Source organism: Pinus tabuliformis, chromosome 7 (genome assembly GCF_031772625.1).
Source record: "Pinus tabuliformis cultivar Carrire ecotype Pingquan chromosome 7, CPIR1, whole genome shotgun sequence".
NCBI classification, from domain to species: Eukaryota; Viridiplantae; Streptophyta; class Pinopsida; order Pinales; family Pinaceae; genus Pinus; species Pinus tabuliformis.
The window spans coordinates 1,352,438,938-1,352,450,848 of record NC_142293.1 but is presented as its reverse complement, the minus strand read 5'-3'; positions in this window follow the sequence as shown (position 1 = coordinate 1,352,450,848).

Sequence of the window (11,911 nt, the reverse complement as noted above, 5' to 3'; positions counted from 1 at the left end):
TCCTATAAAGGAAACTCATCCATGCAGAAGGAACAAGGTTCCTTGAGGATTGCGCATTTTCACAGGGTGTGAGATGAGTGTGAGTGATCAGTGTTACACTTGGTAACAGGAGGATCACCCAGGAGAAACTGCGCAATGAAATAGGAGCTTGGAGGGCAGAGGAGAAGGTTTGTGAGAAGCCTTGTTTGCCTATGAGCACCCGTGAGGATTGTACTGAAAGCTAGCTAGATATGAGAGCTAAAGCTGTGTGTAATCCTAAGATATTTCCACTTGTATGATAATATAGATAGTGGGGTTTTTAGCTGAGGCTTTCCCCTGAGTATTTTATGTTTTTCATGTGTATTGATTCTTCTTTCTATGGTTATATGTGTTCAGCTCTGATTCAGCTCGATCTTTAAGCTTCCGCAAGTTTGATAGTAGAAGTAGATTATAGTATTTTGCTTTGGTATATTGCATTATCGAGTTAATCTACAGTCAGATTTTCTAAATTGATCTCAGAGGTAGATTTGTAGAGAATTTGTAGGAAATTGTACATGGTATCAGAGCCAAGTTTATCGGAGCTGAGAACAATATACTAGAGGAGATTTTGAAGTTTTGAGTTTTGGGACGAGAGTTTGCAGAGCAGATCTGAAAATTTCTGTGCAAAATTTTCAGAAACAAATAGCATATTTGGATTCCTTGCGAAGAAATACCCAAATTAACAAAAAAAAAAAAAAAAATCGGTCGAATCGGAGTTCGAATGAGGGAGATATCGCTGATTTAAAATCATATCTTTTTCCAGAAAATTTCATGACGGCAGGACAAATGAAACAGATTGGTGTGCTAGCCAAGAACCTGTATGCTCTTGAGGTTCAAGATGCATGCAAAGCCTTGAGGAGCAAGGCAAATGTTAGAGACTTGGTGGTTGAGAGGGAGATTAAATTACCTTTCAACATGCAGTCCCAGAAGAAGTCTCAGACAATTGCGGAGGAGCCACAATTGGAGAAGTGGGTAGAGGGATCACATGCAGCCATACCTCCATGTGTGAGGTGGGGTGATGTGAAGTGATAGTCCCAAGAAGGTTGAAATTGGGTAGGGTCCATTGAGATGTTTTATCTCATGGATTGTACCTTGCTACGGGAGCCCAAAGTACATGTTAGCAGGAGGAATCAGTGGGATTGATGCAGTCAGAGATCAAAGTGATAGAGGCTAGAGAAATCAGATATTGAAGAGCACAGAGAAGGATTGACAACAGTGCAGAAAGGTTGAGTCAGCAGAAGCACAGAATTTTCAGTTGACAAAGGCAATAGTAGTCAGAGAATTTCATGACAGAGGCATTGAATCTATTCGATGTTATTTTGTTTCTAGAGTTGTTGGAGCAACAACACTAGAGAGAAGTGTTACATGCATAACATTCCAAAGGTTCAGGATCTGGATCGATTTCAATTCCTTTCTTGTTGAGAGGGAGTGTTGAAGATAGCGACAAGAAATGATAAAAATCAAATCCAAAATATTCCAATTTTAATTTCTCCTTGAATTTAAATTGTGAATTAAAATTCGAAGTTAGTCTCACTAGCTGCTTGAAAAATAATTAATTAATTAATTCACTATGGATTGATTAGTTGGATAAATTCAATTTAGAAATATTTATGAATTCATGCAACAGTTATCCCTTAAATTAAGGATAGTATCCCTTAATTAAGGAGATAAGGATGACTTATAATTGAGTTGTGATTTGTTAGCTCAGTTAACTGAGTTATGTCCAGTTAAATTAGTTCCAAACTGTTTGAGGAACTAATTGTGAATTCAGTCAGTTAATGCATGCATGCATCCAACTAGTGTACTCCAGATAACTGAATATTCTCTCATCATTAACTCATGCATGTCTATTATGAGAAAGACCCAATTGAGATTAAAGACAGGGATAGTTACTATCAGTTGCATGTGTTTTCCTATAAAGGAAACTCATTCATGCAGAAGGAACAAGGTTCCTTGAGGATTTCACAGTTTTACAAGGTGTGAGATGAGTGTGAGTGATCAGTGTTACACTCGGTAACAGGACGATCACCCAAGAGAAACAACGCAAGGAAATAGGAGCTTGGAGGGCAGAGGAGAAGGTTTGTGAGAAGCCTTGTTTGCCTGTGAGCATCCATGAGGATTGTGCTGAGAGCTAAAGCTGTGTGTAATCCTGAGATATTTCCACTTGTATGATAATACAAATAGTGGGGTTTTTAGCTGAGGCTTTCCCCTGAGTATTTTATGTTTTTCATGTGTATTTATTCTTCTTCTTATGGTTATATGTGTTAAGCTCTGATTCAGCTCGATCTTTAAGCTTCCACAAGTTTGATAGTAGAAGTAGATTATAGTATTTTTCTTTGGTATATTGCATTATCGAGTTAATCTACAGTCAGATTTTCTACATAGATCTCAGAGGTAGATTTGTAGAGAATTTGCATGAAATTCTACATGATTCAACAGGTTAGTCATGTTAGCATCAATCGATCCGACTAGCCCGTCGGCATGGGGAGCTAGCTTCGGTTTGGCTATATCCACCTTGGATCTAGGAGCGTCAGGTAGAATTTTTTGAAGAACCCCAGACTGAGAATATATAAGTTCCAACTGCTGGGCTCTAAAAATAGCCTTCTCTTTGGTGAAAACATTGGAGAGAGACACGTCCTTAGAGATCTTAGGTTGTAATGATTTAAGAAACCATTCAAGAAGGAATTCTTGTGGAATATCAGCTTTAATGAGCCTCTTCCTTCTCCTCCATTTCTGGATATGATCTGAAATGTGAGTTGCCTGATCTTGATCTGATATCAGACAGGCAATTGAAAATGGTTCAAAAAGATAGTAGCCAAATCGCCGAAAGAATTGAAGGTTCCCCCTGGAAGTTCTATGTACCACTTAGCTACATTCCCAGTTAGGGTACATTGAAATAATCTCAACCTAATTGAATTGTCTATCAAGTAGTTTGACGAACACCATAAGTGGAAATTGGTTACGTGGTCACCTGGATCTTCACCAGTTTTCCCTTCAAATTTAGGTATATCAAAGGGAAGTTTGGTTGGGACCGGAGGCCAAACCAGGTTATACCTAATCGGATCATTAGTCAATTTAGAAATGTATGGCAAGTTTAACATTACCAGAAAAGGTAGTTGCGGAGGACCCTAAGGATTCCACTCGGTGTGGGCAGAACTCCCAACATTCTGAAAAGAATGGCCTGGATTTGTAAAGGCACTAGCTTGCCTAAAGTAACTCGTAGACCCAAATGAACCATAAGGATCTCCTTGTGGTCTAGAAAAAACCGGAGTTTGATCAACTCTTGCAGAAAAACTTCTGTAACTAGCAAAGTTGCCCCCTAGAGAAGTGTTAAAAGGAGCAGAGAGCCCTTGGTAAGGTTCCATGCATTAGCATAGGGAGAAAATTTTTGTGATGAACTGACTGAAGAATACGGCATATTCCCTTGTTGGCCAAAATAAGATTGATTCCTGGCTCCTAACCCACTAACTGCAGGGTTTTTCCAACCTTGAAATGGATTATAACTTTGACCCGAAGAGGAAAAAAGGTAATCCCAAAGATGGGTTGGAGTGTGGTATATGACCACCCTTGAATAGGAAACCATAAAAAAACGTTGATCCACTTGCCATGGATGTGGAGGTAGCTAATGGAATACTTAACGAAATTAAAGGAATTGCGTTGATCGGCATTCCAAAAGGGAAAAATCCAATGCTAGAGGCAATAGCTTGAGAACTTCCACTTGAAGATGGAATGGAAGTAGAACCAAATATAGTAGTGCTAGGAGTAATAGAAGGTATAGAAATTGTTCCTCCTCCTTGTACAAATACTGGAGTTTTGCATACTCGTAGCACTCATCATGGATGCCATGCTTCTAGCAATGGTCATCAAAGGAAAAGATCGATATAAACCTAGGCTCTGAGGCTTGTTGGTCGAAGTCCCGACGTATAATAAAACGTCTAGATGATCGGGAAGAAGAGGATAGTTAGGGGTCAAAATAGACTCAAGGAGCTCCTCGACTTCAATAACTTCTTCCGACTGGAAGAGGACTCGAGAAAGAACTGGAGTGTTTCTCTCCAATTCTCTACTTGTACCAGGTTTATCCTATGAATTAATAACTCCAACCGGAGGATCAATCTCCGATGCACCTGTTGCCATTGATTGAAACCCACTGGAAGAATTTCTCCTATGCCTCCGACGAGAAGGCTCAGGACTCATAGGTGAAATCCCACAGAGTCTCCTAGACCGATGAGCTAGTCGATCAGCCACTTTGAATTATTTTTTAAGAAATCTACTTAAAAACTCAAAAAAAGAGTTATAAAGATAGGCCAACTAGGAGCAAAGAGCACTCTCTAAAAGTCCCTAAAGATACAACAATCAAACTACTTTCAAGTATTTCCACTCTGAGTGATTAGGACCAAACACCAAAATACAAGAAAGCCAAAATCAAGGGCCTTCTGAAAATAGTCTGGGGTAATTACGCCCCAAGCCTACTAGAAAAGGTATCAGAAGCAGTTACACTGACCTCCAGACAACAACCTTTATCAGTGCAAACACCCAAGCTTTGCAAGGGTACCCTCTATAAGTACTCTTGAACGTGATGCAACATTAGCCTCAAGTGCCACGAGATTCCCCTCTATGGCCACCTATGCGATTCCTAGGAAAGAAAACAATGGATACCAACTCATATCAAAAGTCGGGTGGAACAATTGTGAGGCATGATCTAAAAAGTAGGAGAGGGAGTATCTCTCTTCCTTTTCTTCACTCTCCCTCATTCTTAACTCCCAGTCACGAAGCTTTCTTGGTCTTTCTAATGATATTGGATTTCACTTGTTATTCAACTTCTAAGTTTTATAATTTGAGCGGCCTTGGAGAGTTAACTCTCCACTCACCTATTCCAAGGCCCTAATGAACCTAAACTTGTTGGTGTTTGTTAATGACAAAAATAAAAGTTCTAGTTCATTTTATTAAATCGCTTGATTTTATATAGTTGTTCTTTAAGTCAGGGGGAATTACGAGAGTGAAACTGATGATGTTTTATGACGCAAAAGAAACCAATAGAAAACTAACTATATGCATGTAGTTATTTTCTTCAATGAAGAGTGATTTCTACTTGGGTTCTATGAAAACCTATATGTAAGAAAAATATTTTTCTTTTCTTTTCTGAAACAATCCACACACACCCAAAATCTAAAAAGACTAAGAATTCTTAAGATGCAAACTAACCTAATGCAAGTTAAAATGACGATGCAAGATCCTAAACAACACTCGTAAGCAAATGCGGTTCTTTATAGAGTCAATTAAGTCAATCTTGGTAATGAAGAGGGAAAAAATTAAAAACAAATCTCTCTCCAAAGAAAGCTGAACAAATTGCAAAAGAAACCAATTGCTTCATAACAACAAAACAAAAGAAACTGTAAACCAAAAGCTTGGAAAAAGAAAAACAAAAGCAATGTTTTTGTGTTTTTTTTCTTTTAAAGAAACAAAAGCGACTTTTTGAGGTCTCAAAAGCACTAGAAATAAGCATAAGGAGCCTTTAAGTCTTGCAAGTTATAAAACTCATTAATAAATGAAACTTGAAACAAGAGAGACTATAAACTTGCACAAACTCTCTGAACAACAGCAAAAGACTTTGGCAAACCGACAAAATGTCTAGAAAGGAAAACTTTCAAAACTGCCAAGAGGGACTCTCAAAAAAACACAAAAAGCAATTAGGCCAATCAAACAAGGAAAAGCAAAGCAAGGTAACTTGAATTCCGGGCTGCCAACGAAATTGAAATCAATTTCTTGTTCAGGAAAACCAAAACATCCAAGAACTTCAAACAGAAGTCTTGAACCCAAGACACAAACCACAAACTTGCTTAAGCAATCCTAGGCCAACTGGGATTTTCAGTGACAAGGAGATTTTGAAAAAGAAACATTGTAGCAAAATTGAGTTCTCCAGATAGTAGATGACCATACAACAACATAAATCACCAGGCAGGAGACCTAACTGGGCAAAGAGATTTGAAAAAACAATTCAAAAAATTGTATATGCAACTGTGTAAAGACACAGAAGCGTGCACACACATTTCTAATACAAGAAACTTGTGTATACGTGAGTCTTCTTGAAGAAACCTGCGTGTATACGCGACTGTAATCCAAGAAAACAACGTATACAAAGCTCAATTAGGGAAAAACAAAAATCAAGGTCTGATCAAAAAGATCAGACTTGATGCTTGGGACACTATTGAATCAAACAACACTGTAAAAGCAAGCAATCAAGAAAATGAACCCTAATTGAGAATAAACAACCCAAACTAGGAATAACAAGAATGTTATCCCCAACAGAGTCGTCAATTCTGTTGCGGGTGAGATCACCCTAGGGCCTTGGGTTGAAAACCCAAACAGAGTGGATGGCAAACAATAGTATGAAATTCTCAATCAATCAACCTAAATGTTTATTCTACTAAACTATGCAAGAGTTTCCTTACTCGGAGGTCCTACGTTTGAGTAGATCCTGCAGGGTGCAAACCCTCAGCTTCTCTTGATGTCTTTGAAACTTGAAAATTATTCAAATGAAACATATACATCAGTAGAAACATAAAGCATGTTCATGATATTGACTTTAGATCATATAAATGAATGAAAAATTACGCATCAATATAAGATTCATAAACGAATTACAACATAAATCAATGCATAAACATGTTTAATATTGGGAACTGAACAACATTTCTTTATTGAAGTAAGCTACAAGTAAGGTGGAGAAATATGACCTGAGTCCTTCTCCTGCTCTAAGTGGAACCTTCCTCCGAATCTTTCCTTTCCCAACCTTAGCAAGCTTCCTCCATCACCAACACAAGGATAACTCAAGAAAGATGAAGGATATCTCCAACAAAGAAACAAGGGTTTCCTGAAACTTTGGGGAGTGCAAGAGGCACAGGGATTTCGTTAGAATCGATCAGGGATAATCTCACTATAATATCAATATCTCATATCTTCTCCCTTAAGGCCTTCCCATGGAGGTTTATTTATACTTCTCCAAATTAGTTTTTTCAATTGGGAAATAGTTGGGCCACGGGCTATAGGAGGTGAGTAATAGGTAAAACTCGTGAACTCTGCCCGAAATTAAGGAAATTTATTTTTTTTAAGTGTTTAAACACATGTACGTAGGCTGGGTATATGCTGACCCACGTGTACATGCTTTTATCAGAGGGAAAAGTACCGTATAGGGAATAAAACATTGTTTTTTAGATTTTGGACCAAGCCATAATAAGAGCAAAAAATCTACCAAGAGTCGTAAATGTTGCTATAACATAAAGACCACATTGATGCAGTGCTGGAAGATAATGGGTTGAAGGAATTTATTGATAATGATATTCTGAAACTATAGGCATCTGATGCTAAGTATCTAGCAGAATGGGAGAAGTGTGTACCAAGGAGAGGAGAATCATATTGGAGGGAGATACGAGACCATATTGTCTCAAATATCCATGGGAAAGAGAATCTGTATGCAATGTGGCAAGCATTGAAAGTTCTGTTCTAGAATAGTAGTGACCACAGGAAGTTGGCTCTCAAGGAAAAACTTCAAAATATCATGATGTAGAGGAATGAGACACCTGAGCAGGTTCACACAATGTTGTGATGAACTTGGTCAAGTTGGTGTTACTGTAGCATAGGATGATTTGGTAATCCTAGCACTTCTAGGCCTTCCCAGAAGATGGCATAGCTACCAAGATTTGATGAATGGGAGGGAGAAACTACCAAATTGGGAATGCCTATAGTCTGATTTGGTATGGGAGGAAATGAGGCAGAATACCAAAGACAGGACTTCATACAAGGGTGAGGATGAGGAAAATTGTGCCTTGGATGAAAAGGAAAATAAGGGGAAAGGGAAAAAATCCCAATCAAAAGCAAAATCTATTCAAGAGGGCAAGAAGAAAGACTTGTCCAGAATCAAGTGCTTTCACTGTCATGAATTTGGGCACTATGCCACAAAGTGTCCACACAAGAAGACAAGAAAGAAGAACTGAGGAAGTGCAGTAGGTGAAGCTCTAGCTTCACAGTTCGAGCTTGATTTTACTCTCATTACATGCATGGCCAAAATGGTGATGGAAAGTGTGTGGTACTAGGACAATGGTGCCTCATTCCATATGACGAGGAATAGAGATTTTTTAATGATTTAGAGGGGAAGGATCTCCATATGCACATCGAGATGGAAGATGATGGAAGGTACAGTGTGATTGAGATTGGTATAGTCACCTTTCAGAGGGAGTCAGACTCCCCTCTTAGGCTCAAGGATGTGATGTTTTTTCTGTATATAAAGAAGAATATTGTCTTCGTTGCAGTTTTGGAAGATCGTGGTTATGATGTGATCTTCAGAAAAGGGAAGGCATTCCTAGGACACATAGCCATGGGATAGGTGAAGCAAATTGGGGTTCATGTGAAGAACCTCTAAAAGCTAGATGTGGAGTATTGTGTTGCATTGAGCACAAAGGTAGAGAAGGCGCAGAGCCACGATGTTGGTGAACATTGGCATAGAATACTTGGTCATTTGTATCATGGCACTTTTAAGATCATGCGGTAGATTACCACAGGTTACCCAAAAGGAGCACTATAGTAGCAGGATACATGAAAAGGGTGTACGTTGAGCAAGTACACAAAAGCCACTTTCCATGATTGGGATAGAAAAGCACATGCAGTCCTCGAAATGATCAACTATGATGTTTGTGGAACTTTCTCGACAACCTCCAATGCGAGGCACAAATATTTCGTCATATTTATTGATGACTTCTCGCGAAAGTGTTGGATCTTCTTCATGTGGAAGAAGGATGAGACTTTCTACAAGTTCTTAGAGTTCAAGGCACTAGTGGAGAAAGAAACAGGAAAGAAGGTGAAGGCTCTTAGAAGTGATAATGGATTTGAGTACATGTTGAATGAGTTTAAAAATTTATGTGCAAAAGAAGGCATTCAACGAGAGTTGAAAACACCCCACAACCCACAACATAATGGGGTGGCTGAGAGGAAGAACCATAGGATTGTGGGAGTAGCACAGATGATATTGCATGACCAAATCTTACCTTTGCACTTGTGGGTTGAAGTATGCAACACAATGGTCTATTTGTGGAATAGGAGTCCTCATTAGATTCTTGGCATGATAACATCGAAAGATGCTTTCTCAGGTATGAATTCAGATGTGTCACACTTCAGGATTTTTTGGATCCTATGTCTACTGCCATGTCTCCAAAGAATCAAGGAATAAGCTAGAGCCGACAGCAGATTTGGGGGTATTTGTGGGTTACACAAAAACTCCCCACAACTAGTGTGTGTATTTTCCATCCCTCATAATGGAATTTATGTGAAGGGATGTAAATTTTGATGAAGACAAAGCCATGTGGTGCTCTCTTGAGAGGGAGCTTCATATCCCACCATTGGAGGAGATTTTAGCACCAAAGGAGGAGCCTCAGTATGTTATGGAGAAGCCACCAGTTGAGGAGCAGAAAGTGGAGACAACCACTCAAGTAGAACCATCTAGATAAGGAAGGAAGAGAACCAAGGAAGCTGAGAGACTTATGCAGGATGCGAGGGAGAATGTGGGTGCTCCTTAAATTTAGTGCAGGTAAAGGAGGTCACCAGATCAGTACATTGGCTACATGGTTCTAATGACTGAGCTAGTAGAGACTGAGGAATCCTCTTTTGAGGAATCAGTAGAGAAACCAGTATGGATTGATGTAATGGTGGAGGAGTGTGAATCCATTGTGAGCAAAAATGTTTGGGAAGTGGTCCCAAGACTAGTATAAAAATCAGTTGTGGGTTCAAGATGGATCTTCAAGGTGAAGCATGCAATAGACATAAGCATAGAAAAGTACAAGGCCATATTTGTGGCCAAGGGGTACTCTCAAGTTAAGGGGATTGACTATGAGGAGGCCTTTTCACTTGTAGCAAGGTACTCATCCATAAGATCGATCCTTGCTCTGGTTGCACAGATGGGGTGGAAGATCCACCAAATGGATGTGAAAACAGCATTCCTCAATGGAGTTATTAAGGAGGTGTATATCAATCAACTAAAAGGCTTCATGACTTTTTATTGAGACTCTCATGTGTGCAAACTCAAGTGAGTGTTATATGGTCTCAAGTAAGCACCCTGTGCTTGGTACACCATGATCGATAATTATCTCACCGGTTTGGGCTTCACCAAAATTGAAGTGGATGCAAACCTCTATCATATTTTTGTCAAAGGTAAATTTTTTATTATTGTTTTAGATGTTGATGACTTGATTTTGACTGGTGATGAGCAGTTGATTAGGTCTTTTAAGGAGGACCTTACAAGATATTTTGAGATGAAGGGCATGGGCCTCATGCACTACTTCCTTGAATTGGAAGTATGGAAAGGTGATGGGGAATTGTTTATCTCTCATGGAAAGTATGCCAACGAGATACCTCAGAGGTTCCGCATGGATAGGTGAAAACCCATGGAAACTCCTCTAGCGACCAACTAGAGGAAAGAGGATGCCACGTCAGGTCAGGAATGAATTCAATTGTTTACCAACAATTGGTGGGTTCACTCATGTATCTTGTGAACATATGTCCAGACATGTGCTTCAGTCAACCAGCTGATTCAAGTTATGGTTAGGCCAACCAAACTATTTTGTAGAGAAGCCAAGCATGTCCTACGACACCTCAGAGGAACTACCCAATTTGGACTATGGTACAAATGGACAAAGGGAGTGAAGTTGTGTGGCGTCACAGATGCAAATTGGGTAGGAAGTCCATTAGATTGGAAGAGTACATTAGGTGGAATTTTTAGTTTTGGGTCCACAATGGTTTCTTGGTATAGCAAGAAGCAAAGATCTGTGGAACTCATCCTGGAAAAAAAAAATACATGGCTGCAAGTCAAGCAACGTGTAAGGCGATCTGGATGAGAAAGATACTTGTTGGCTTGCTTGGTTAGATGATGGATCTTACTATGATTTATTATGAAAATCATATTTTTTTTCAAACTCTTTGAAAATTATATTTTTCATGATTGATTCAAGCATATTGATATCCAATATCACCATCTAAGGGATTTTATGCAGAGGCGGATTATGTTGTTGCAGTACATTCCAACAGAGGAACAAGATGTTGATATTTTGACAAAGGCCTTGTCAAGAGGGAAGTTCGAGTTCCACAAGTGTAGGATAGGGGTGGTTGATAATCCCTTTCTTGTTGAGAGGGAGTGTTGAAAATGCAGCAAGAAAATCTCAATTTGACTTTGCCTTGGTCAAACTAGAGAAAATTTGAATTTCTATTTCAGTAGAAATCTTGGAGGTAGTTGATCAAGGTGACATGGCACTTGTCACTCAGTTAACTTTGTTAATTCGATTTTGGAAAGCTAGAGTTCAGTTCAGTATGATTGATTTTTAATTTGTAGCAATCTATTTTAGTTCATTTGAGTTATTGTCAGTGTAACTAGTTCTAACTACCAGAAGAACTAGTGGACGTCAAGTTGTGGAAATGGAACTTCAGCCACACTCAGTGATCAACCAGTTAACTAATCAATCAACCCAAAAGAATTTTTTCATGCAGAGAATTCGATTTACCCAGTTGAGATGGAGATTCCAAGGCAGTGTACTACCAGTTGTAGCATATTCCCATGTGTATAGGTGGTGCATGCAGTGAGAGGAAGGACATAGAGGAATTGCACAATTCAATAGTGGGAAATTCCTAAATAATAGGGGCCAATTTCCCAGAGGAACAATGCAAGGAAATAGGATCTTGGAGGGCTTGAAAATTGATGAAGTGTATGCCATATTTAGTTAGTCAGGCATAGTGATAGACTATACACTTGCACGGTGTGCTCAGCTTGAGCAAGCATATGTATTTCATCTTTATTCTATGATTAATGCAATATAGATAGAAAGGGGTTTTGAGCAGTTTCTTTCCCCTACATAAA